The sequence below is a fragment of the Nycticebus coucang genome, chromosome X, assembly GCF_027406575.1.
Source record: "Nycticebus coucang isolate mNycCou1 chromosome X, mNycCou1.pri, whole genome shotgun sequence".
Classification (NCBI taxonomy): Eukaryota; Metazoa; Chordata; class Mammalia; order Primates; family Lorisidae; genus Nycticebus; species Nycticebus coucang.
The window spans coordinates 175,656,641-175,675,024 of record NC_069804.1 but is presented as its reverse complement, the minus strand read 5'-3'; the positions used below and the strand labels follow the sequence as shown (position 1 = coordinate 175,675,024).

At 36.8% G+C, this 18,384-nt stretch overlaps 1 pseudogene; it reads left to right on the top strand.

Annotated features, from left to right (window-relative positions):
- The window catches only part of LOC128577095 (DNA replication licensing factor MCM5-like), a 64,931-nt pseudogene extending 51,251 nt beyond the window's left edge, over positions 1 to 13,680 (top strand).
- The last annotated feature ends 4,704 nt before the right edge of the window (positions 13,681 to 18,384 follow it).

The window sequence follows — 18,384 nt, the reverse complement described above, 5'->3', positions numbered from 1 at the left end:
ACACTGCCCTGCTAATTCATTTTATATTTCTGAACTCTTTAACTATAAGATAATACATTTGTGTATATCAAGCCACTAGGTTTATATAGATACAAGCGAATACAAGGAGTCTTACCCATGAAAGTGCTAAGTTATCACTTAAAATTTTTGTTGCCTCCTTAAATTATGTCCATAATAGGCATGTAATGAGGGAAAGACTTGGTTATTTAAGCAATGCTTTTATCTTGGGACTTCTAATAAATCTATATGTCCTATTGTCCTACTGAGATAGACACTCATCACATTCTTAAAATGATTCTTCTTGGTCTATAATGTGTGCAAAATTTTACTAGACACAAAAATATTACACAAGTCATTTCAAATATTTCATTTTTTAACTTAACAGAGCTCTGTAATCAAATTTTAAAACATGCTAACTGAAAATTCATCTACCAGTGGTTTCAGGGCCTTTCTTTTGAAATCTCAGTTACCATTCTTCCATAAATTTCATCTATAATTCTAGCTCAGCATTCCAGTGATTTCTTTCTTTATATTTCAAAGTATTATGGGGATAAAAATATTTTTGTTTCCATGGACAAATTTTCACATGCTTCCACTAGGGTTATAAGTGTCCCTATCACCCAGAGTGTTCATTTTACCCATCAGGTAGGTTTTTGCCCATCCCCTTATGTCCCCTCCCCCATGCTTGATTTTAATTGAGTTTTACTTCCCTTTATGCACATGTGTGCTCATCAGTTAGTTCCAGTTCAATAGCTAGTACAGGTAGTGTTTCTTTTATTCAGATACTTCACATAGGAGAATGGTTTCCAGTTCCATCCAAATTTTTGCAAAAGGCATTAAATCATCTTTCTTCATGGCTAACTAGTATTCCATGGAATACATACACTATATTTTATTAATCCACTCATGAATTGATGGACACTTGGGTTGATTCCATATCTTTACAATTGTGAAGGGTGTTGCTGTAATCATTTGAGGGCAGGTGTCATTTTGATAAAATGACTTATTTTCCTTTGGATAAATACCCAGTAGTGGGATGCTGAATCAAATGGTAGGTCTTCTTGTAGTTCTTTGAGGAATCCTCATACTGTTTTCCATAGCGGTTGTAGGTTGTACTAATTTGCAGTCCTACCAACAGTGTATAAGTGTTCCTTTTCCTCTGTATTTACCCAAATGTCTATTACTTTTCTTTTTTATTTTTTTGAATTAATATGAGAGTACATACAATTATATTACATTATTTGCACTTTAAGGTAAGTTCTGAGTTATAATTGAGTCCTTCATCCAAGAGATGTGCGATATACTCCTACATCACACCTATGAGGTGGGAACTTATGAAATGCCAACCTCCTTCTTGAATTTAATTGTTTTTCTCTCATGTGGGATTGTAGTTGTTAATCTACTATTTTCCGCTTAATATTGAGTACCTGGGATGCTTATTTTCCATTCTTGAGATACTTTACTTAGCCACTGTAATGGGGGTAAGGGGATATAACATTTTATCTTTAATGAGAATTTCTCTGATGATTAGTGATGTTGAACATTTTTCATATGTTCATGGCTATTTGTCTACCCTCTTTTGAAAAGCTCCTTTTTTATGTACTTAGCCTACTTTATATGGGATTGTTTGGTTGGTTATTGCTGATTTGCTAGAGTACCTTATAGTTTCTGGTTATTAGCGATTCATCAGCTATATAGCTTGCAAACACTTTCTCCCATTCTATAGGTTGTCTATTTGCTCTGTTGATTATTTCCTTGGTTGTGCAGAAGCTTTCTAATTTAATAAAGTCTCATTTATTTATTTTTTTGTAGGTGTGATTTCCATTGGAGTCTTGCTCACAAATTCTTTGCCTAAGCCAATATCTAGAAGAGTTTTTCCAAAATTTTCTTCTAGATTTCTTATGATTTCATGCCTTACATTTAAATCTTTTATCCATCTTGAAGTAATATTTGTTGAGTGATGAGTAATATGGATCCTCTTTATTGTTCTGCATGTGGTTATCCAATTTTCTCAGAACCACTTATTGAATAGGAATTCTTTTCCTCAGTGCACTCTGTTGTCTGATTTGTCAAAGATCTATTGGCTGTATGTGAATAGTTTTATATCTGAGTTTTCTAGTCTATTCCATTGGTTCACATCTCTATTTTTGTGCCTATGCCATGAATAGTTTTAAAGTCTACAATATGATACCTCCAGATTTGTTCCTTTTGTTTAAGATTGCTTTGGCTATTTGGCCTCTATTTTGGTTACAAATGAAGCATGGAATTATTTGTTCTATATCTGTGAAAACTGAAGTTTGCATTTTGATGGTTATTTATATAATTGAATCTTTAAATGGTTTTGCATTGTATGAACATTTTAAAAATGTTGATTTTACTGATCCTTGAATGTGACACTGTAGTTGGAATCAAACTCTCTCTCTCTCTTTCTCTCTCTCTCTCTCTCTCTCCCCCCCCCCCCCAAGTGTTTGATCTTGGAGATTTGAAGAATGAATCCAGGGACTCCAAGACTAAGCAAAAGATAGATTTCAGATTTCATTCATAGATAGACTGGTAAGAGAAAGAGGTGTGGAAGAAAGTCAGAGCCTTCAGCAAGCCAAAGGAAGAGACCGAGTGGGTAGCCCATCTGAGCCTTCTGTCTAGGCATTTATATATTGCTATCTTATACTGTGGGGGAGTTGGGAGATGGAATATGTGCCTGGAATATGTCAGAATCATTTGGTGCCAGATGTCTGTGAGTAGAAGTTTATTTCAAAAAATGCACTTGTGTTGGAATATGGTCCCACCTGAGATGTAATTCTCTGCTCTCAGAGGGGCAGCCTCTTGTTTAGGGTGTGCTCCCTGCTCCAGGAGAGGCAGCACAGATGAAATACTGGTCAGGCTGCTTTTTATGAGCCTGTTAGTGTCTAGAGATGGGGTCTGTGATGAGACAGATCTCATTCAGGCATAGAAAATGGATGTGGTCCCTGTCCATGCCTGTGTGGGGAAACTCTGCATCAACACTAAGTTTTTTCACTTGTTTATATAATCTGTGATTTCTTTCCTCAGTGTTTTGTAGAGACTTTTCACCTTATTAGTTAAGCGTTTTCCTAAGTATTTTATTTTCTTTGTAGCTATTGTGAATGGTATTGAGTCTTTGATTTGACTCTCAGCTTGACTGTTATTGGTGTATAGTAATGCTACTGATTTGTGAATATTGATTTTGTAACTTATGAGTTTTTTGAAATTATTTATGAATTACAGGAGAGTCTTGGTGGAATCTTTGGAGTTTTTTAGATATAAGACCATATCATCAGCAAAAAGTGATACTTTGATCTACTCTTTCCTGATATGAATATCCTTAACTTCTTTCTCTTGCTTGTTGGCTTTGACTAGGACTTCCAGTACCATGTTGAATAGAAGTGGCGGTTTGCGTATATCATATTACATGCCCAGATTGTTTTGCGCCCAGTGTTTTAAATAATGTTTGTCAGACTATATGTCTATGATCAGATTTGTCAAATTGAATGTGCTCTATCTTTGGGTGCAGTTATATTAGAAGTTAAATTAATTACTTAAAACATGATCCCTCAATAAGCAATGATAAATGTTTAACCAATTTTCTCTGAATTACAGAGTCTTCAAAATGCAGAACTGAATAAATACTGGTTAAAAATAAATAATCAGTGAGATAATCCTTGAAGTCAAACTGAAGTATTTTAAAATCAAGGCATAACCTCTTCAGAATTATCTGGTTATCAAAATGTGAGTAAAATATAAACAATACATAAAAGATCCAACATACATCATTTTATTGTTAATTATGCTGCTATAGTAATTTATAACTATTTCTCTTATTCTCCCCAAATCTCTATAAAATTTAAACCTTCAATATACTACTTGTAGAAATGAGTCAAACTATTTTTGTTGCTGGATTTAGATTTAAGGATTGACTGCTCTTCCTGTAGGGTACATGTTGCTCCAATATTGTTATGGGAAGTCTGATGCTTCGTAAAAAAAATTAAGTCAGTGAGCACCTTTATCACCGAGATGAGTGGAGCAATGTTTGGATACCTATGAGACAATCACTGTGAGACAGATACTTTTGTATTAGAAGGGAGAGTGAATTAGAGATGGCATCTAGGATCCTTTCCACCTGGAAATATCTATAATTCCATTCTAGAACTTGAGGCTGGCCATCCATAACGTAGTCAGCTTCAAGGGTTCAACTCTTCACCATATGTTAACTACTCCTGCATCATCTTAGCAATATGTTCTTGTAGATAACCTTGCAGTAGAAAATTCTCATCATTATAAGTATATTCAACTTAGAAGAGATTCCTTCAATTTGCACCTTAACTTTTGTAAGACAGTTTCAGAATTATGAAATTACATCAATGCCAATGATAGAATGTTTTCCCAGGCAGAATGAAGAAAAAGTGAGATACTGTATTACACTGTGAACTCAACTTCAGCATTACCAAAAGCTACAGAGTATGTAAATTGGGCTGCCATTCCCTTCTGGCCTTTGTCTTTGCCCACAAGTACATTCCTCAGAGAACATATCATTTCATAGAAAATGCATCCTTCTTTAATCATTGAATTAGAAAAATCTAATGGACATTATCTTGGGTCAAAATAATACAGCATATCTCTCTTTCACTTTTGAGATGGAAATTCTTGGTACAAAAATTGTTCACAAACAGGGCATTGTATGAATTCAAGGAAATGATGATATTATATTAAAACAAAATATCCTTGCTTGTGTCCATGTCTAGGGGATAGTTTAAAAAGAGGCTATGACCAAATGTTGTCCATGTCTGAACACCAACTGTTTCTATATTTCTTGGAACTTTTACAATCTTTATATAATTCCTTTTTCTTCAGCACACAACTGTCAAACTTGTTTGAATAAATCAGTATGTCAAAACTCAGTTTAATTATTCATCAATTTATTACATTAATAGAGCAAACATCTGGCTGTGAAAATTTTGTAATCTTCCTCCCCACTCAATTTTTCCATACATCTACTCATGAAATATTAAATTTTTTGTTGGACAGCAAGTGAAATAAACTGAACTATATAAATATAACTAAAATGTCTTTAAGATTATTTGAGCACTGATAAGGTAGTCGTCGAAGTCCCTTCTAACTCCAACCACCTATGTGTGTGGAGAAGCTGTTTGATTTTTTCTAATATGTTACATTATTTATAATATATGATATATCATATTATAGTAATTATTATTATAATCACCAGAGTATCCAAGAACTCTGTTATTTTACACTGTTAGTGCAGGATTATTTAGTCCTTCATTACTGACACAAACTTACATATGTAAGCCATATGTTGGCATTAGATTTAGTTTGTTTTTAATAAGCCCTTTTTCTGTACAAATTTAGTTTAAAAACTCACTCAGAGATCAAAAGGAAACAGAGCACCTATATGGTTTTTAATTTATACTGGATTTATTTTATTATTATTTTTGAGACAGAGTCTCTGACACCCTGAGTAGATTGCCACGGCACCATAGCTAACAGCAATCTCAAGCTCTCTTGGGCTCAAGTGATCGATTGTCTTGCCTCAGTTTTTCTATGTTTAGTAGAGACAGGGTCTCACTCTTACTCAGGTTGGTCTCAAACTCCTGAGCTCAATCAATCCTCCTTCCTGGGCTTCCCAGAGTGCTAGGATTACAGGCATGAGCCACTAAACCCTGCCTAGGGTTCTTAATTTATAGTCACATCTACATCAGGCTAAAAACAGGGCCTGAGGATCCATATTCTTTCTATCAGTACTGTATAATAGGCAGAAGGTGAAAACTAGTAGGGTTCGCCAAGTCTGATTAGAGAAAGTCATAGTTAGGAAAAATATTGGCTTCCCAATCTTTTTGGGGGAGGGGAGATAAAACGTATTCTGAGAATATATAATATCCTATGCGATCAGGCACAGAATTGGAAACTGAGGTTCAAGGAGCTTAAGAGATTCATGCAAGATGACAAGGTTGCTGAGTAGGAGAACTCCATCTAAACCTAAGATGTTTCAATTCAAAACCTCATTTTCTATTCAAAACAACACACCATCTAGGGCCAGTTTGAGATTTTTAGAAACTGAATTTATGATTTACACACTCATACAGCAGAATTCACTTTTTGCTTCATGAGTTTTGACAAGTGCATAGAGCCATGATATCAAAACCACAGTAAACATAAAGCAGTTTCAATATTGCCATACCACATCTTAATATTGGCAAAGAAGGAAGGAAGGGAAGGAGAAAAGAAGGATGGTTGATTCTTTTTTTTTTTTTTATTGTTGGGGATTCATTGAGGGTACAATAAGCCAGGTTACACTGATTGCATTTGTTAGGTAAAATCCCTCTTGCAATCATGTCTTGCCCCTTCATTTCACTGTTCTCAAAGGAATCTTCCCTTCCCTTCCTTTTCTTTTTTTTCCTCTTTCTCCTTTCCTTTCCTTTCTCCTTTCTCCTTTCTCCTTTCTCCTTTCCTTTCCTTTCCTTTCCTTTCCTTTCCTTTCCTTTCTCTTTCTTTCTCCCACTTTCTTTCTTTCCCTCTCTCTTTCTTTCTCCCTTTCCTTCCTTCCTTCCTTCCTTCTTCCTCCCTTTCTTTCATTCTTTCCTTTTTCTTTTCTCATCTTCAGGCCATAAAGAGATGTCCATATTAGTTTTCTGTGGCTCTGCAACACCCATCAAATCTTAGAAATAAAGAAGAAAAATAAGAAACAAACAAGCAGAGATTACATCATTATACTTGCCCTTCACGTTTTGATTTCTTTCTCCAAAAAGCCTGTTATTCTTTAATTTTCAAAGACCTTAGGTAACTGTTTTCTTTTTTATATTCAGTCCATACTTATTAGTAGTAATCAATGGGGTGTGTGTGAGAAGAGAGAGAGATTGGGGTGGTGCCTGTGGCTCAGTGAGTAGGGCGCTGGCCCCATATACTGAGGGTGGAGGGTTCAAACCCAGCCCTGGATAACCTGCAACAAAAAATAGCCTGGCATTGTGGTTGGTGCCTGTGGTCCCAGCTACTCGGGAGGCTGAGGTAAGAGAATTACCTAAGCCCAAAAGCTGGAGCCTGCTGTGAGCTGTGATGCCACGGCATTCTACTGAGGGCAACGGAGTAAGACTCTGTCTCTAAAAAAAGAAAGAAAGAGAGAGAGAGAGAGAGAGAGAGAGAGAGAGAGATTGTAGTTGACTTACTCCAACTTGATTAACACAAAAAGTCCAGTTTAAATTTATAAAGGGAACACAAATGCCTTGCTGTCATAGTTCAACTGCAAAAATAATTTAAAAAGCTCTACAATGATTTATCCTAGAACAGCATCAAATGCTCTGCCAATGATACTTAAAATTCCATAAATTAAGTAAGCCCCTGGTAATAACTTACCACACAGCTGCATTCTTAACAAGGGATACAGCATAGAGATTAGTCTGGTCAACATATGTATGGGACATATGATATCTTCAGGGTGTCTAAGAACCTTGTTGTTTTATATTGAACCTAGACGTTTTGGTATACTCAGTTTTCTCTAGATAAATTTGTTATCTGTATATCCATACAAAGAATATTGTATCAGAAAGAAAATTGTACTTCAGAGGTTATGATTGCCCTCTAGTGGGGGTCACCCAAACTGCAGACCACATTTACCAAGGTCTTCAGGAAGTTCTGAGGAAGAGCCTGGCAAAAATCAAACATATACAATAAATATCAAGAACTATTCATGATCATTCTAATGATGCATAATTATATTGATTATTTGCTTTTATTTTATCTAATTTTTTCATTATGTATTTTATTTAACACAATATATCAAAGTACAGTCATTTCAACATGTAATTTATACAAATTATTACAAAGTTATTTTATTTTTATACTAAATCTTTTTAAAAGTCCAATATTCATGTTAGAACACATTTTAATGTTAACAAACCACATATGGCATGTTTGATGATAAGCAAAATTTGGCTAGTTGCTACTATACTGGACTTCATGGCTCTAGGCAGTTTTAACTATTAACTTTTAAAAATCTGTCTTGCAGGGGTGGTGCCTGTGGCTCAAAGGAGTAGGGCACCGGCCCCATATGGCAGAGGTGGTGGGTTCTAATCCAGCCCCAGCCAAAAACTGCAAAAAGAAAAATCTTTCTTGCATATAAAAATTACACTGAAATATTTAATTAGATTGCAAAAATATTCCATTTGGTTTTCTATTTTTCTATATTGTCAACACATAATCTGTAAATTATAACAACTTTCACTTTTATTTAAATATATAACAATTTTTTATCTTGTTCTAATCTACTGCATTGAATAGAAGCTACAGAAAACTATTTTGTTACTGAAGTAAGAACAATTACCATGCAATCTACTCTCTTAACAAATTTCTAAGTGCACAATACAGTATTGTTAAACTAAAGGCAAAGTGCCATACGGAAGATCTCTGAAACTTACTCATCTTGCATAACTGAAACCTTATACCTATTGAACAACCAGGCCCGGTAACAACCATTATACAACTGATTATTTTATTTATTTTTTTTTCTTTTTTTTTTTATTAAATCATAACTGTATACAATGATATGATTATGGGGCATCATACACTCACTTCATAAACCATTTGACACATTTTTATCACAGTGGTTAACATAGCCTTTCCGGCGTTATCTCAGTTACTGTGCCAAAACATTTACATTCTACATTTACCAAGTTTCGCAAATACCCCTGTAATATGCACCACAGGTGTGATCCCACCGATTCCCCTCCCTCTACCCACCCACCCCCCTTTCCCACTTCCCCCTATTGTTAAGTTGTAGCTGGGTTATAGCTTTCATGTGAGAGTCCCAAATTAGTTTCATAGTAGGGCTGTGTACATTGAGTATTTTTTCTTCCATTCTTGGGATACTTTACTAAGAAGAATATGTTCCAGCTCCATCCATGTAAACATGAAAGAGGTAAAGTCTCCATCTTTCTTTAAGGCTGCATAGTATTCCATGGTATACATATACCACAATTTATTAATCCATTCGTGGATCGATGGGCACTTGGGCTTTTTCCATGACTTAGCTATTATGAATTGGGCTGCAATAAACATTCTGGTACAAATATCTTTGTTATGTTGTGATTTTTGGTCTTCTGGGTATATGCCCAGCAGAGGAATTACAGGATTGAATGGCAGATCTATTTTTAGATCTCTGAGTGTTCTCCATATATCTTTCCAAAAGGAATGTATTAATTTGCATTCCCACCAGCAGTGCAGAAGTGTTCCCTTTTCTCCGCATCCACGCCAACATCTCTGGTCTTGAGATTTTGTGATATAGGCTAGTCTCATTGGAGTTAGATGATATCTCAAAGTAGTTTTGATTTGCATTTCTCTGATGATTAAAGATGATGAGCATTTTTTCATATGTCTGAAGGCTGTGCGCCTGTCTTCTTCAGAGAAGTTTCTCTTCAAATCCCTTGCCCAGCCTGCGATGGGATCCCTTGTTTTTTTCTTGCTGATGCGTTTGAGTTCTCTGTGGATTCTGGTTATTAAACCTTTGTCAGAGATATACCCTGCAAATATCTTCTCCCATTCTGAGGGCTGTCTGCTTGCTCTGCTTACTGTGTTCTTAGCTGTGCAGAAGCTTTTTAGTTTGATCAAGTCCCAGTAGTGTATTTTTGAAGCTGCTTCAATTGCCTGGGGGGTTCTCCTCATGAAATACTCACCCAGACCAATTTCTTCAAGAGTTTTCCCTGCATTCTCCTCTAGTATTTTTATAGTTTCATGTCTTAAGTTTAAATCTTTAATCCAGTGAGAGTCTATCTTAGTTAATGGTGAAAGGTGTGGGTCCAATTTCAGTCTTCTGCAGGTTGCCAGCCAGTTCAGCCAGCACCATTTGTTAAATAGGGAATCTTTTCCCCACTGAATGTTTTTAATTGGCTTGTCAAAAATCAAATAGCGGTAAGTAGCTGGATTCATCTCTTGGTTCTCTATTCTGTTCCAGATATCTACTTCTCTGTTTTTGTGCCAATACCATGCTGTTTTGATCACTATCGATTTGTAGTAAAGTCTGAGGTCTGGTAGTGTGATTCCTCCTGTTTTGTTTTTATTTCTGAGTAATGTCTTGGCTATTCGAGGTTTTTTCTGATTCCATATAAAACGAAGTAATGTTTTTTCAAGATCTTTAAAATATGACAGTGGAGCTTTAATAGAGAGTGCGTTGAAATTATATATTGCTTTGGGTAGTATGGACATTTTGATAATGTTGATTCTTCCTAGCCATGAGCATGGTATGTTTTTCCATTTGTTAACATTTTCAGCTATTTCTTTTCTTAGAGTTTCATAGTTCTCTTTACAGAGATCTTTCACGTCTTTTGTTAGGTAAATTCCCAAATATTTCATCTTCTTTGGCACTACTGTGAATGGGATAGAGTCCTTAACTGCTTTTTCAATTTGACTGTTGTTGGTGTATATAAAGGCTACCAATTTATGAATGTTGATTTTGTAACCTGAGACGCTGCTGTATTCCTTGATCACTTCTAGGAGTTTTGTAGTAGAGTCCCTAGTGTTTTCCAGATACACAATCATATCATCTGCGAAGAGTGAGAGTTTGATCTCTTCTGACCCTATATGGATACCCTTGATCGCCTTTTCTTCCCTAATTGCGGTGGCTAAAACTTCCATTACAATGTTGAAAAGCAATGGAGACAATGGGCAGCCTTGTCTGGTTCCTGATCTGAGTGGAAATGATTCCAATTTAACTCCATTCAATATGATATTGGCTGTGGGTTTGCTGTAGATAGCCTCTATCAGTTTAAGAAAAGTCCCTTCTAGACCAATTTTCTTGAGTGTTCTGATCATGAAGGGATGCTGGATATTATCAAAAGCTTTTTCTGCACCAATTGAGAGAATCATATGGTCTTTGTTTTTTAATTTGTTTATGTGCTGAATTACATTTATAGATTTACGTATATTGAACCAGCCTTGAGATCCTGGGATAAAACCAACTTGGTCATGATGTATAATTTGTTTGATGCTTTGTTGGATTCTGTTTGTTAGGATCTTGTTGAATATTTTTGCATCTATATTCATTAGTGATATCAGTCTATAATTTTCTTTTCTTGTTGGGTCTTTTCCTGGTTTGGGGATCAGAGTGATGTTTGCTTCATAGAACGTGATAGGTAGTCTTCCTTCTTTTTCTACCTTTTGGAACAGGTTGAGTAATATAGGTACTAATTCCACTTTAAAAGTTTCATAGAATTCTGAAGTGAAACCATCTGGTCCCGGGCTTTTCTTTTTAGGGAGGTTTTGTATAGTTGATGCTTTTTCTGAACTTGATATGGGTCTGTTCAACATTTCCACTTGATTCTGGTTAAGTCTTGGAAGGTGGCGTGCTTCCAAGTATCGGTCTATTTCCTTCAGATTTTCATATTTCTGAGAATAAAGTTTCTTGTAATATTCATGAAGGATTTTTTGGATTTCTGATGAGTCTGTGGTTATTTCGTCTTTGTTGTTTCTGATTGATGATATTAGAGATTTTACTCTTTTTTTCCTGATTAGGTTTGCCAGAGGTTTATCTATTTTATTGACCTTTTCAAAAAACCAGCTTTTTGATTTATTGATCTGTTGTATTATTCTTTTGTTTTCAATTTCATTTAATTCTGCTCTAATTTTGGTTATTTCTTTTCTTCTACTGGGTTTGGGGTTGGAATGTTCTTCCTTTTCCATTTACAACTGATTATTTTAGATATCTCATTTAAGTGGAATCTGAGAGTCAGTGTTCTCAAGGTTTATCCATATTGTCACATATGGGAGTTTTTCCTTCTTTTTTAAGGCTAAATAATATTCAGTTGATGAAGTTGAATATAAAATAAGAAGTCTAGATAATTGGAAATGCTAAATATGTGGACAAATATGAAAGGCAGCTTTTATTCCCCTTAATTTCTTTGAAAAACGCCAGCCCTTCCAGCATTCATAGCCTGAAGTTGGACATGATGTCACACCTGAAGATCCCCGGCATCATCATCACGGACTCTGCAGTCCAAGCCAAGGCCACCTGCATCTCCATCCAGTGCTGCAGCTGCTGTAACACCCTCACCAACATTGCCATGATCCCAGGCCTGGAGGGCTACTCCCTGCCGAGGGAGTGCAACACAGATCAGGCTGGGTGCCCCAAGTGCCTGCTGGACCCGTATTTTATCATGCCTGACAAGTGCAAGTGTGTGGACTTCCAGACCCTGAGGCTGCAGGAGTTGCCTGATGCAGTGCCCCATGGTGAGATGCCCAGACACATGCAGCTCTATTGAGATAGGTACCTATGTGACAAGGTTGTCCCTGGGAACAGGGTCACCATCATGGGCATCTACTCCATCAAAAAGTTCATCCTGACCTCCAACAGGGGATGAGATAGGGTGGGTGTGGGCATCTGGAACTTCTATATCCGTGTCTTGGGCATCCAGGTGGACACAGATGGCTCTGGCAGCAGCTTTCTGAGACTGTGAGCCCACAGGAGGAGGAGGATTCCATCACCTAGCTTCCCTCCCCAATGTCGGTGAGGTCATCTCCAAGGGCATTGCCCCCTCCATCTTTGGGGGCATGGACAAGAAGAAGGCCATCACCTACTTGCTCTTTGGGGGATACTGAAAGAGGCTCTCTGATGGGCTTACTCATGGAGGAGACATCAACCTGCTGATGCTGGGGGACCTTGGGATGGCCAAGTCCCAGCTTCTGAAATTTGTGGAAAAGTGTTCTCCCATTGAGGAGTACACATCTGGGAAAGGCAGCAGTGTGCCAGGCTGACAGCCTCAATGATGAGGGATGCCTCATCCCAGAATTTCATCATGGAGGGAAGAGCCATGGTCCTGACTGATGATGGGGTCATCTGTATTGATGAGTTTGACAAGATGAGAGATGACCGCATGGCAATCCATGAAGCCATGGAGCAGCAGACCATCTCCATCGCCAAGGCTGGGATCACCACTACTCTGAACTCCTGATGTTCTGTCCTGGCTGCTGCCAATTCTGTGTTTGGTCATTGGGATAAGGCAAAAGGACAGAACAACATCAATTTCATGCCCACCATCTTGTCCTGCTTCAACATGATCTTCATTGTCAAGGACGAGCACAATGAGGAGAGGGATGTGATGCTGGCCAAATGTCATCACTCTGCACGTGAGTGCACTGACAAAGACACAGGCTGTAGAGGGCAAGATTGACCTGGCCAAGCTAAAGTAGCATCATTGCCTACTGATGAGAGAAGTGTGGCCCTCAGCTGTCAGCAGGGGCTGCAAAGAAGCTGAAGAACCACTTATTATCATGTGGAGTGGGGCCTGTCAGCACAAGAGGGACATCCACCACCATTCCAGCATCCCCATCACCGTGCGACAGCTGGAGGCTATCGTGTGCATCACCGAATCCCTCACCAAGAAGAAGCTGCAGCCCTTTGCTACAGAGGCAGATGTGGAAGAGGCTCTAAGGCTTTTCCAAGTGTCCACATTGGATACCGCCTTGTCTGGCACCCTGTCAGGAGTGAAGGGTTTCACCAACCAGGAGGAACAGGAGATGCTCAGCCACATCGAGAAGCAGCTGAGGTGCTTCTTTGCCAATGGTTCCCTGGTGTCCAAGCACAGCATTGTCCAGGATTTCACCAAGCAGAAATATCCAAAGCATGCCATGCATAAGGTGCTGCAGCTCATGCTGTGGTGGGGTTAGATCCAGCCCTGTATGCAGTGCATGCTTCTCTATGGCAACTGTTGAGCCTGCCCTCACTCCACCCTGCTCTGCCCCTCCACAGTGCACCCATGCTTCCAGCTCTCTGGCTGCTGTCTGCCATCAAGAACATAGCTGTCACCTATGCCTCCCCACTGCTATCCTGGAGCTTCCCAGGTGCCCTCCTTTCTCTGGGAGGAAGAAACCATGGTGTCCAGCATGACTGCCTCTGGGCCATGGCCTCTGAAGTGTTTGGAAATGTAATTTTTTGAGTCTATTGAAACAATAAAACTGTCGTGTGTTTCAGTGAAAAAAAAACTTAGGCAAAATTACACACTTCTCCTGTTATATTAATTAAATATGTACATATATATAGCTACAGCATAAAGGACAAGGAGGGGGCAGTAAACAGAATTATACTACTGGAATATTCAAACGTTTTATATGAAATAATCTAACATTATCACTAATCCTTGAAGGATGAATGAAGATTCAGGGTTAAGGGATGGAAACCAGTATTGCAAGTAAATGGAAATCAGAACAAAGAAGAGGTTGCAATCTTATTCTCAAACACAAATGGATTCAAAGGAACTAAAGTTAAAAAAGACATAGATGGTAACTTCATACTGGTCAAAGGAACAATACAAGAAAAAGACATGTCAATTTTAAATATTTATGTACCCTTGCAATAAAATCTATTAAGAGTAGAGTATAAATGTCTTAACACAATAATTAAGTAAGTGGGGTGAAGGCTATGGTAATCAGTTTGATGTAAGTATTCCAAATTATATATAAAATCAGCACATTGTACCCCATAAATGCATTAATGTACACAGTTATGATTTAAGAAAAAATGTTAAGAGAAAAAATGAAAAAAGATGAAATAGAAAAAAAAATAAATATTTATGTACCTAACTTAAATGCTTCCATATTTATGAAATAGACCTTGAGGAGTCTGAGCAATATGTTATCCCATAACACCACCATAGCCAGGGACTTTAACACCCCTCTGATGGAACTGAACAGATCCTCTAAACAAAAACTAAACAAAGATTCAAAGTATTTAAATCCTAGAACAAATGGGATTAATAGTCACACACAGAACATACTATCCCAAAGCAAAATGATACACAATTTTCTTGTCAGCTTACTAACAGAATAGATCAAATTCTAGGATACAAATCAAATCTCAGCAAACTTAAAGGAATAGAAATAATGCCTTGTCTTTTTTAAGCCTGCAAGGCAATAAAGGTGGAACTAAATTCCATCAAAAACATTCATCCCCACACAAAAGCATGGAAATTAAGCTGACACTCAAAGGTAGTTGGGTTCAGGAAAAGATAAAAGAGGAAATTGTTAAATTACTCAAACATAGCAACAGTGAAGACACAAGTTACCAAAAACTGTGGGATACAGCAAAAGTAGTCCTGAGAGGAAAATTTATTGTACTAGAAGCCTACAATCGGAAAATGGAAAGAACACATCATCAAACTCATGAACCATCTTATGGAATTGGAAAAAGAAAAACAATCTAATCACAAACTGAGCAGAAGAAAAGAATTAACCAAATTTAAATCAGTAATTAATGAAATTGAAAAATGCAAATTAATACATTCCTTTTGGAAAGATGTTTGGAGAACACTTAGAGATCTAAAATAGATCTGCCATTCAATCCTATAATTCCTCTACTAGGCATATACCCAGAAGACCAAAAATCACGTCATAACAAAGATATTTGTACCAGAATGTTTATTGCAGCCCTATTCATAATTGCTAAGTCATGAAAAAAGCCCAAGTGCCCATTGATCCATGAATGGATTAATAAATTGTGGTATATGTACATCATGGAATATTATGCAGCCTTAAAGAAAGGTGGAGACTTTACCTCTTTTATGTTTACATGGATGGAGCTGGCACATATTATTCTTAGTAAAGTATCTCAAGAATGGAAGAAAAAGTATTCAATGTACTCAGCCCTACTATGAAACTAATTTATGGCTTTCACATGAATGCTATAACCCAGTTATAACCTAAGAATAGGGGGAAGGAGAAAAGGGAGGGGGGAAGGGGACTGAGGGAGGGGGATTGGTGGGATTACACCTGTGGTGCATCTTACAAGGGTATATGTGAAACTCAGTAAATGTAGAATATAAATGTCTTAACACAATAACTAAGAAAATGCCAGGAAGGCTATGTTAACTAGTGTGATGAAAATGTGTCAAATGGTCTACAAAACCAGTGTATGGTGCCCCATGATCACATTAATGTACACAGCTATGATTTAATAATAAAAAAAAGAAAATTAAAAAAAAAACTTGTTTTTTTGAAAAAAAAAATAAATGAAACAGATAAACCTTTGGCCAGGCTAACTAGAAACAGAAAAATAAAATCTCTAATAGCCTCAATTAGAAACAAAAAAAGGGAAATAACAACAGATGTCACAGAGATACAAGAGATTATCTCTGAATATTACAAAAAACTCTATGCCTAGAAATGTAACAATATGCAGGAAATGGATCAATATTTGAAAACACATCCTCTCCCTAGACTTAACCAAGAAGAAATAGATCTTCTGAAAAGACCAACGTCAAGCACTGAGATCACAGAAACAATTAAAGTCTCCTCCCACCAAGAAATGCCCTGGTCTAGATGGCTTACCATCAGAATTCTATCAAACCTTCAAAGAAGAGCTTATACCCATACTATATAAACTATTTCAAAAAATTAAGAAGGAAGGACTCTTCCCCAACATGTTCAATGAAGCAAACATCGCCCCGATACCAAAACCAAGGAAAAAATTAACTAAACAGGAGAACTTCAGACCAATTTCACTAATGAATATAGATGCAAAAATTCTCAACAAAATCCTAGCCAATAGATTATAGTTCATCATCAAAAAAGTCATACATCATGATCGAGTAGGTTTCAACCCAGGGATGCAAGGCTGCTTTTAACATATACAAGTCCATAAATGTTATTCACTGTATCAGCATAAGCAAAAATAAAGATCATATGATCCTCTCAATAGATGCAGAAAAAGCACTCAATCAAATTCAGCATTGTTTTCTAATTAGAACACTAAAGACTATAGGCATAGGTGGAACATTTCTTTTTTTTGTTTCCTTTTTTGCAATTTTGGCCAGGGCCAGGTTTGAACCCTCCACCCTTCGTATATGGGGCATCCTACTCCTTGAACCACAGGCACCACCCAGGTGGCACATTTCTTAAACTGATCAAAGCTATCTATGACAAATTCACAGCTAACATTTTACTGAATGGAGTAAAATTGAAAACTTTTCCACTTAGAACTGGAACCAGACGAGGTTTTCTTCTGTTGCCATTACTATTCAACATAGTAGTGGATGTTGTAGCCAATACAATCAAGCCAGAGAAGGAAGTAAAGGGCATCCAAATGGGGACAGAGGAGGTCAAACTTTCACTCTTTGCTGACTATATGATCTTATACTTAGAGAACCCAAAAGATTTAACCACAAAACTCCTGGAAGTGATCAAAAATGCAGTAATGTCTCTTTATATAAAATCAATGTCCACAAATTAGTAGTCTTTGTATATACCAATATAACCATGATGAGAAGTAATCAAGGACACAATTCCCTTCACAGTAGCTTCAAAGAAAATGAAGTAACTAAGAATATACCTTACAAAAGAGGTGAAGAACCACTATAAGGAAAATTACAAAACCCTAAGAAAATAAATAGCAGAAGATATTAACAAATGGAAATAGATACCATGCTTATGGCCAGGAAGAACCAACATTGTTAAAATGTCTATACTTCCCAAAGCAATCTACAGATTCAATGCAATCCCCATTACAACACCAACATTATACATTCAAGGTTTGGAAAATAAAATTATACATTTTATATGGAATCAGAAAAAAACCTGTATAGCCAAGGCAATTTTTAGAAGTAAAAACAAGTCCAGGGGCATTAGCCTACCAGACTTTATATACTATGAGGCCATAGTGATCAAAACAACATGGTATTAGCACAAAAACAGAGACATAGACATCTGGAACAAAATAGAAAACCATGAAGTGAAACTAACATCTTCTAGGCACCTAATCTTTGATAAACCAAACAAAAATATAAATTGGAGGAAAGAATCCCTATTCAATAAGTGGTGCTGGAAGAACTGGATAACCACTTGCAAAAGACTGAAATGGGGCTTTCACCTTTCTCCACTTAATAAAATTATTTCAAGATGAATAAAAGATTTAAATCTAAGGCATTAAACAATAAAAGTCCTCAAAAAAATGTGGGGAAAACACTCGAAGTTATTGGACTGGGGAAGGACTTTATACAAAAGATTTCAGTGGCAATTGCAACAACAACACAAACAACACAAACACAAATTAAGTCCCATAAACAAATGGGACTTAATTAAATTGAATAGCTTTTGTAAAGTTCAGGAGACAACAAACAAAGAAATAGATAGCCATCAGAATGGGAAAAGATATTTGCATCTTATGAATCAGACAAAAGCTTGACAACTAGGACCTACAGAGAACTCAAATTAATCAACATAAAAAGGCCAATAGTCCCTTATATCAGTGGGCAAGGGAGATGAATAGAACCTTCTCTAAAGAAAACAGAGGAATGGTTAACAAACATATGAAAAAATGTATGAAAAAATGCTCATCATCCCTAATTATCAAAGAAATGCAAATCAAAACTACCCTAACAT